Raw genomic sequence first — 9,176 nt, 5'->3', positions numbered from 1 at the left:
TTAATTGCTACAAGATTAATTTCTCAGACATTCCAATAATTATCTTCCTTAATATCTGAATGTTTTTTTTTCCCATTAAAAATAAAATTCACTTATCAATGTACTGGACCGACCTTGTTATAATTGAGTTTACAATAAAGAAGATATAATACCATTGTGCCGTTTCTATATGCATACATAGAAATTAGAAATGGTGAAAGTGAAGAGGACCACTTCATACAAACCTCCTCAACCGGTGAGCCAATCAATGACCTTGATGTGTGTATAAGAACCACTTTCTAGTTTGTTCTATTCCATTTAGATAGAGTTTTTTGTTTATACGTTTTTCTCTCCTCTTTTTCTCTAAAACCTTCATCTTCTTCCTTTCCCCGTTATATATTTCATCTTCTTAGGTAAAAGCTTTTGCATTATAAATTCTCATTTCCTCCTCTTTTAGACCTTATTTCCTTGGTTCATTCTCTTCAACCCCATCTATTTTTATAATTCTTCTTTACTAGAATCGTACATGATTTACAGAAAGAGAGAAGCGTTGATGGAAGTGGCTGATTTTGGGAGGAGAGACATGAGTATACAGGTGAGTTTATGCTTAATTATTACTTCTTGTTAAAGAGAAAAATATCTACCTTGCATTTTTTAATAACCAGCTTCCAACATCTATATGTGCATACTTATTTTTTTATCTCTTTATATGTGTGTTGCGTATTTTATATTCATAAATATGACTCATATAGTAAGTGATAATTTTCTTCAGTGGATGGCCAAAGAGCTAATTGAATCTTAGATGTTTATAATCGTTATGGAAGATTGCATCAGCACTCAACAATTACATTTTTATTATAAGTTAAGCAGTTTGATTAAGGATGCATATGTTGATTGGCCAGTTTATTTAGATAAATCAAGAAGGAGATTTCAATTACTGTTGAGATATTATGATTTATGAACACCCATCAAGGCAATTTCATTACAAGTTCCGGTCCTTGAAAACCTTAACATGAGTAAAATGCAAAAAAATAAAAATAAAAAAATCCCTCCAATTATATATGCGTTATGTGCAAAAAATTCCAATATTGTTGATTTGAAAATTATCAACGAGTTTGTGTAATTTTTTTATGTGAGTTTCACTTGCTTGAAAGAAAGAAAGTCACAGAATTCTCAAATATCATCTATTCCCTATAATAACAGGGAATTAATTCTAAATCTACATCATAAGAGTTGCGTTGCCTATCCCATATATAAATTTATGGATGACTAAACTATGACAAATGCCATGAGATTATATGTCATGAATTTATTTACTTTGCATTATGATGTTTGTAAATTTTGGAGTAATTAATATAACGTAAAATATCATCTATTTTTTTTAAGTTTTATTAAACACATACACATGATATAAATGATAAGTAATGCTGCTTACATATATATATCATGGGAATGCATTATTTACATGGTTTTTATTGATGATGGACAGTGATATAACAAACAGTGTAGAAGAAAGCATGTCATGAATGGTGTAATGGATGATTTAGTTGGGAAGTGTGATGAGACATTTCATGTTGACAGAAGAGAGAGAGCACAACCCGGGAATGGCCAAAGAAAGTCTTTGCCTTTGTTGGGAGTGTGCTTTCTCTTCTTCTGTCATCATCACATTAACTTTCCATTACTCTTAGCTTTGGCTATATATGTTATACATGCAGCACTATGCCACTATTGCATACCAATCAAGGTAATGTTTTAAGCTTTTCTATACTGCATGTGGATTGGTTATATCTGTCGTTTTTTTCCTATTCAAATGGTATCATATTTCATATATGATTTTGTTGTAGACATCCCTATATTAAGACCTAATAACAAATAGTAAATATATATTCAAAAAATTATAATTTCATAAATGTAATGTGTAACTTTATTTATAATTCTTAGATATATATATACTCAGAAGGTGTCACTTAGCTTAATTGCTAAACTCAATTGTCGGTGAATATAAGAACTTAGGATCAAATATTGTCTTTCATGTAATCTTTTTTTCTTTTTTTAAAATAAATTGAAGTTTCTATGTAACTTAAAATTAAATGTAGTCTAGCTATAGAGAATTGAATGCAAATTAACATGCTCATGAAGAAAGAAAGCATATATTACCGGAAAAATGGTATCATGATGATGGTCTAGCTGATGAGCCAATGAAGATGAATATACACCACAAATCTAATATCCTAATGGTCTATATCCAATAGGAAGAAAATGGATTCTGTTCTGTCATTGCTATTTGAATCTTTCCTAATTGGTTCAACTCTAGAAAATGACTTGTTACTTTTTTGTCCCATATATTCGTTGTTTCATGGTGCTCGTCACATCTCTGGTTTTGTATATAGCATGCTTTTTTACAACATTGCATATGTGCCCTACTATGTTGGTAGAAAAACCAACACGTTTATGACTCAAGTTATGGACCACTTATATATATATATAAGGAGACATAATATATGGTATCAAACATTGCGTAATGCTGTTAAATTTTATGCTCTTGTTTCGACACAATCACCTCAAACTTCAATACAGTTCTGAATTCACCTAAAGAATCCTTCTATTGCTCTTGAAGGGCATCAGTTACACGTGATACCACCTTAGGAGAAGCTGCAAATCTATGTACCTAACATAAAGGCTCACATTCTATAAGGTTAAAGAAGGACCAATAACTCAGAAGGATATTAAGGAAAATTAAAGAAATGTTCCTTAATACTAATCATAATACGACAATAATAGATCAAGATTGGTCCCTCAAAAGTTCACCGGAGGTCCAAAATTTCATTATCCACAGGTAAATTCTATAAATAAAAAATAAAGCCTACATGTAATGACACTCTTTCTCTATATTTGCTATCACTATACACACACATCACCCCTTTGGTTACATCGTTATTCTCTTGTACACACTGATCTATTATAAATACCTGAGAGAGTTCTTAGATCCAAGATAAACTCACAAGTCTTTAACTAGATATCTCTATCCCCATAATAGAACAAGTTACATAGAGTCATCAAAATGAGTCTACTAACACAACATCAAATTTAAGACATTTTTTTTCCCTCATACCCTAATAGTCTCACACTGTTTTGCAAAATAAGTAATATAAAAATGTATGGAAAGTGTTTTAAACTCAACAAATTAAACAAGTTGAAAATAAGCTTGTCTAAATAAAAGAATATCAATCCATAAAACAAATTAAGATTTCCATTTTATAAGTTGATCCATATGTTTAGATTTAATACTTATATCATAAAAATTGAATTTTTATATCTTATGATTTATTTATTACTATCGTTCTTGATGTTTAAAAGTGCCAACAAAACAATGTAGAGTCAGGATAGGTTTGTTGAATTAGTAGCCCATTAACATGGGTTATAGATGAGCTTTTTCTTAAGCCCGGGATAGTTGGGCTCTAGTCTTTAAAGCTTTGATTCACTTTATAACATCTTAGAAAAACTAAAAGTTTATTGTAACCCATAATAATTTCCTGAAGTGAGAATAAATACATAGTTCATATTTGAGAAATAATAAAGGGAAATGTATATATTATGTAACAAGAGTAAAAGTTATTTTTCCTGCACAAACAAAAATACATGGGATCCACAATTTTTTCTTTTCTCTTTCCTCAACTCACTTTCTCTACCTTCTTTTATGTTTGTGTAGGACTGAACAGTGCTTTTTATGTAACATTATACATGTATAACCCAATAATAAAAGTAACTCAGTTTCCCCTAAAGAGTGCCTAATCTGGCATTATAAGCCCCCAATCAATGTTGTGAAAATTGGACCGGACCGATCGGGTTGATTTGTAACCCTGTGAACCGGTCATCTGACCGTTCTGGTTATCACATTGGATCAGTCAAGTATCAGATCCAGTATGACCCGGTGTGACCTGGTCGGTTTTGGTGAAAAATCGATGACTTGGCCAGTTAACCGGTGACCGGCACGGGTTTTAAAAAAAAATTATTTAAAAAAAAAAAAGTTTTCAAAAATAAATAAATCATAATTGACATATTTGAGTGATATATTACTTATTGACTTACATAAGTTATGTACCTACAATACTAATATTATCTCAGTTATGCACTATGCAGAGAATTTTGATTTGATAGTTAGAGATGTCGTTTAGCGAACCTGAAACACCAATATAACAAGCATTATGTGTTTGTTTGATCCTTTATTGGACAATAATGTATAATTTATTATTTTTTATATTAAAATATCTAGAATTTATATTATTTTTTTAGCTAATTGAGTATATTTATAATTTTTTTAATATAAATTATAGATTTATAAATAATTACCGGGTCATGCAGTTGAATCAGTGACCCACTGATTGAACCAGTGACCCGATATTTCGACCGGGTCATTGATCGGGCCGGTTTTAATAACATTGCCTCCAACTTCTTTCTCCGAGTTCAAAATTCCTCTCAAGACATTGAAAAAATATATATTCCTTCCTTAAAATTTTCCTTTTAAGTATTTAGTTTAAATAAAATAATTATCCTATTTTGATATAATATTAGTTATGTCTTATAAGACATAACTAATATAATATTTATATAAAATGACAAATTTTACCATAAGAATTTAAAAATTTAAAATCAAAATTTTAATTGTTTTTTTCTAATTAGACTAAGAGCTTGTTTGGTCCCTTTTTTTAAAGATAAAAGTTATTTTTTAAAAAATAAAAATAAATAGCTTAAAGAATAAAACTAAAAGCTATTTGATAATTGTAAAAGTGTTTTTTAGAGTTTTGAAGGAAAAAAGATAAAATGTTGGTTATTAGTGTAAAATATAACGGTAAATAATAAAATTCATAAATAAAAAGTTAGAATAAATAATTATGATTGAAAAATAAATATGAAAATTTCATAAAGGTGAAATACATCTTAAAAAAAAGCTTGCAAGATTTGTAGATGCTGTAAGGACAAAATTGTGATACCACTTGCAAGATTTATTTTCTTTTCTTTAGTTAAAGTATTTTTATTGACATTAATTACAACAAGATTAATTTCTTAGACATTCCATTAATTATCTTAATGTTAATATTCCCATTAAAATAAAGTTCACTATATAAGAAAAAATTTTATTTGTGACGAAAAGATTTCGTCATAAATTTTGTCATAAACGACAATTTTCGACACAAATAATCAAATTTCGTCACAAATAAACTTGTCACGTAAAAATTTGTGACGAAATTTACTTGTGAGGTAGGCATTTGTAACGAAATTTCATAAAATTTCGTCACTAATAAATTTTTTTCTTCGAGTTATCCATACACTGGTGGACCGACCTTGTTATAATTTAGTTTACAATGAAGAAAATATATACAAATACCATTAAACCGTGTGCATATGCATACATAGAAATTAGAAACGGTGAAAGTGAAGAGGACCACTTCATACAAACCTCCTAACAGGTGAGCCAATCAATGACCTTGATATGTCTGCATAAGAACCACTTTCTACTTTGTTCCATTCCATTTAGATAGAGTTTTTTGTTTATGCGTTTTTCTCTCCTCTCTTTCTGTAAAACCTTCACCTTCATCTTCATCTATGTAGCATCGATACCGACACGCGACACGTGACACGATACGATACGACACTCCAACACGTTAATTCTAAAAAATGTTAGATTTCAATACATTAAGACACGTTTTGATATTAAATAATATTTTTAATTTATGTAGTGTATATTATATTTAATATTCAATAATTTAACAAAAAAATGAAGTTAAACTTATAATACCCATCAATTTTGCAAAGAAACATAAGATATCCCAAGTATTTATATTAAACTCAATAAAATATAATCGTAATCCAATTGAATCTAATAGTTTGGACTAAAAACGTAACACAATGCAACTTTTGAACCATTTTTTGAGTTTCTATAACGCGTGTTGGAGAGTGTCGGGAATGGTAGAACACGACACGTCAGAGTTTTTGAAGTGTCGGTGCTTCATAGACCTTCATCCCTTCCCCAATATATATTATATGAATTTATTAATTATACTATATTATATTCATTTCCACCTTTGTATGGTTATGATTTTTCATATTTAATGTTTTTACACTATATATAAAACGACGTAGTTTCATATGATTGCACCAATGCTTAGGTGCAGTCACTGTACATCCTAAAAATCCTATATATATATATATATGGAAAAATTATTTCTTCAGTCGATTTACGTACAGTAACGACAGGTATATGATTATGATTCTTCACATTTAATAATTTCACTTATATATATGACAAGTATTTGACTGTTGCACGTACAACAGTTGTAGAAATATAAACACCATATATATATATATATATATATATATATATATATATATATATATATATATATATATTCTCTTTTATACTTTATTTTCATGGTTCATTCTTCAACCACATCTTTTTATATTTTGTTTTTTTTTTATCCTTCTTTACTAGAATCATGCATGCTTTGTAGAAAGAGAGAAACGTTGATGGAAGTGGCTGATTTTGGGAGGAGAGAAATGAGTATACAGGTGAGTTTATGCTTGATTATTAATTCTTATTAAAGAGCAAAGTATCTACATAACCAGCTTCCGACATCTATATGTGCATTTTTTTTATCTCTTTATATGTGTGTTGTGTATTTTATAACCATGCATCATCCATTTTTTTTTTTTTTGAAGTTTTATTAAACACATACACATAATATAAATGATAAGTAACGCTGCTTAGTGCTTACACATATATATATGACTGGAATTAAGATTTGGTGTGGTCAAAAATTATAATTAACTATGTATTATGGATAACACGTAGTTTAATATTAAAGTTGTATTTTTTTTCTCTCTTCAGAAATTTAACTATGTACTACGGGTAATACAGAGTTATAATATTAAAGCTATTTTTTTTTCTATTCTCATTAACTTTTCAGACAATTGTCGAGTAACATAGGAGAGAGAAAATAAATAACTTTAATATTATAACTATATATTACCTGTAATACATAGTTAAATTTATGAAAATAGAGAAAAAATACAACTTTAATATTATAACTATGTGCTATTCGTAAAATATAGTTATATTTTTTTGTTCGCACCAAACCTTAGATCTAATCGCATGACAAATCATTTTACCACACATATATATATATATATATATATATATATATATATATATATATATATATATATATATATATATATATGATGGAAATGCGTCGTTTTTATTGATGATGGACAGTGATATAACAAACTGTGGAGGAAAGCATGTCAAGAAGGGTTTAATGGATGGTTTAGTTGGGAAAGACATCTCATGTTGACAGAAGAGAGAGAGCACAACCCGTGAATGGCCAAAGAGGCTTTCTTAGTGTGCTCTCTATTCTTCTGTCAATATCATCACATTAACTTGCCATATACTCTGTAGCTTTGGCTATATGTGATACATGTAGCACTATGCCACTATCTCATACCAATTTAAGGTAATGTTTTAAGCTTTTGTATACTGCATGTAGATTGGTTATATCTGTCGTTTTTTGCTATTCAAATGGTATCATATTTCAAATATGATTTTGTTGTAGACATCCCTATATTAAACCTAATAACAAATAGTAAATATGTATTCAAAAAATTATAATTTCATAAATGTAATGTGTAACTTTATTTATAATTCTTAGATATATACTCAGAAGGTGTCAAATTAGCTTAATTAGTAAACTTATTTGTTGACGAATATAAGACCTTAATTAGGATAAAATCTTGTAATCACCGTAAATGTTCCAGGATAACAGTTATACGTAAAAAAAATTTACAAATACGTTTTGGTTTTTAAGGTAAAATATATTAATTTGTCTCTTTTCATGTAATTTTTTTTTAATAATTTGAAGTTTCTATGTAACTTAAAGTCAAATCTAGTCTAGCTAGAGAGAATTGAATGCAAACATGCTTACGAAGAAAGAAAGCATATATATATATATATTAATATATTATCATGATGATGGTCTAGCTGATGAGCGAAATAAAACCAACAAATCTAATACCCTAATGGTCTATCCAATAGGAAGAAAATGGGTTCTGTTGCGTCATAGCTATTTGAACTTTCCTAATTGGTTCAACTTTAGATAATGACTTGTTACTTTTTTGTCCCATATATATTCTTTGTTTCATGGTGCTCGTCACATCTCTGGTTTTGCATATAGCATGCATTTTTCAAACATTGCATATGTGCCCTAATATGTTGGTGGAAAAACCAACACATATATGACTCAAGTTATGGACCACTTATATTTAAAAGGAGACAGAATATATGGTATCAAACATTGCGTAATGTTGTTAAATTTTATGCTCTTGTTTCGACACAATCATCTCAAACCTCATGTCAAACATTGCGTATCAAACAATAGTTCTGAATTCATCTAGAGTATTCTTCTGTTGCTCTTGAAGGGTATCAATCACACATGTGATGCCACGTTAGGAGAAGCTGCAAATCACTTACATATTGAGTCATCCAAATGAGTTGAAAATGTAAAGAAAGTGTTTTAAACTCAACTAGTTAAACAAGTTGAAAATAAGCTTGTCTAAATAAAAGAATATCAATCCATAAAAAAAAAATTAAATTTCAGTTTTATTGTTTGACCTATTTTTTTAGATTTAATACATATATCATAAAAATTGAATTTTAATTTCTTATGATTTATTTATTATTATCCTCGTTGATGTTTAAAAGTGCCAACAAAACAATGTAGAGTCAGGATAAGTTTGTTGAATTGGTAGCCCATTAACATGGGTAATAGATGAGCTTTTTCTTAAGCCCGTGATAGTTGGGCTCTAGTCTTTAAAGCTTTGATTCACTTTATAATATTCATCCACCACACCATAAATATTTTGATCAAAAAACATAACACGAGGTTTTGGAATTTTATTCTTTTGCGGGTGATGCAATTTAAAGAGAAAATTATAAAATTATAAAAATTAGAGTTAACAATCAACAGAGTGAATTTTGATAAATTCGTAGTTTGTTATAGGTGTACGTATTTCTTATTACAATCTTAACAGTTAATTTTTAATCAACGGTTAATAGTCTATTGTACCCCTTAATTTAAAAGAAATTAGTTGCTGTTTTCTTTTATTTTGGATTTTTTTACCAGTTTCATTGATTATTCAATTAA

At 28.7% G+C, this 9,176-nt stretch overlaps 1 long non-coding RNA gene across 1 annotated transcript; it reads left to right on the top strand.

The window, feature by feature from the left end:
* Positions 1-306: 306 nt before the first annotated feature.
* On the top strand, positions 307-7,684 carry LOC133317373 (uncharacterized). Its single transcript, XR_009752299.1, has 5 exons — positions 307-392; positions 517-574; positions 1,469-1,723; positions 6,470-6,546; positions 7,253-7,684. It is a non-coding gene; the product is annotated as an uncharacterized LOC133317373 (long non-coding RNA).
* Positions 7,685-9,176: the final 1,492 nt, after the last annotated feature.

Source organism: Gastrolobium bilobum, unplaced genomic scaffold (assembly GCF_033153095.1).
Source record: "Gastrolobium bilobum isolate Gb01-03AN ecotype WA unplaced genomic scaffold, APGP_CSIRO_Gbil_v1 utg94232, whole genome shotgun sequence".
NCBI classification, from domain to species: Eukaryota; Viridiplantae; Streptophyta; class Magnoliopsida; order Fabales; family Fabaceae; genus Gastrolobium; species Gastrolobium bilobum.
The sequence above is the reverse complement of the archived record's forward strand: the minus strand, read 5'-3'. Positions and strand labels throughout refer to the sequence as shown.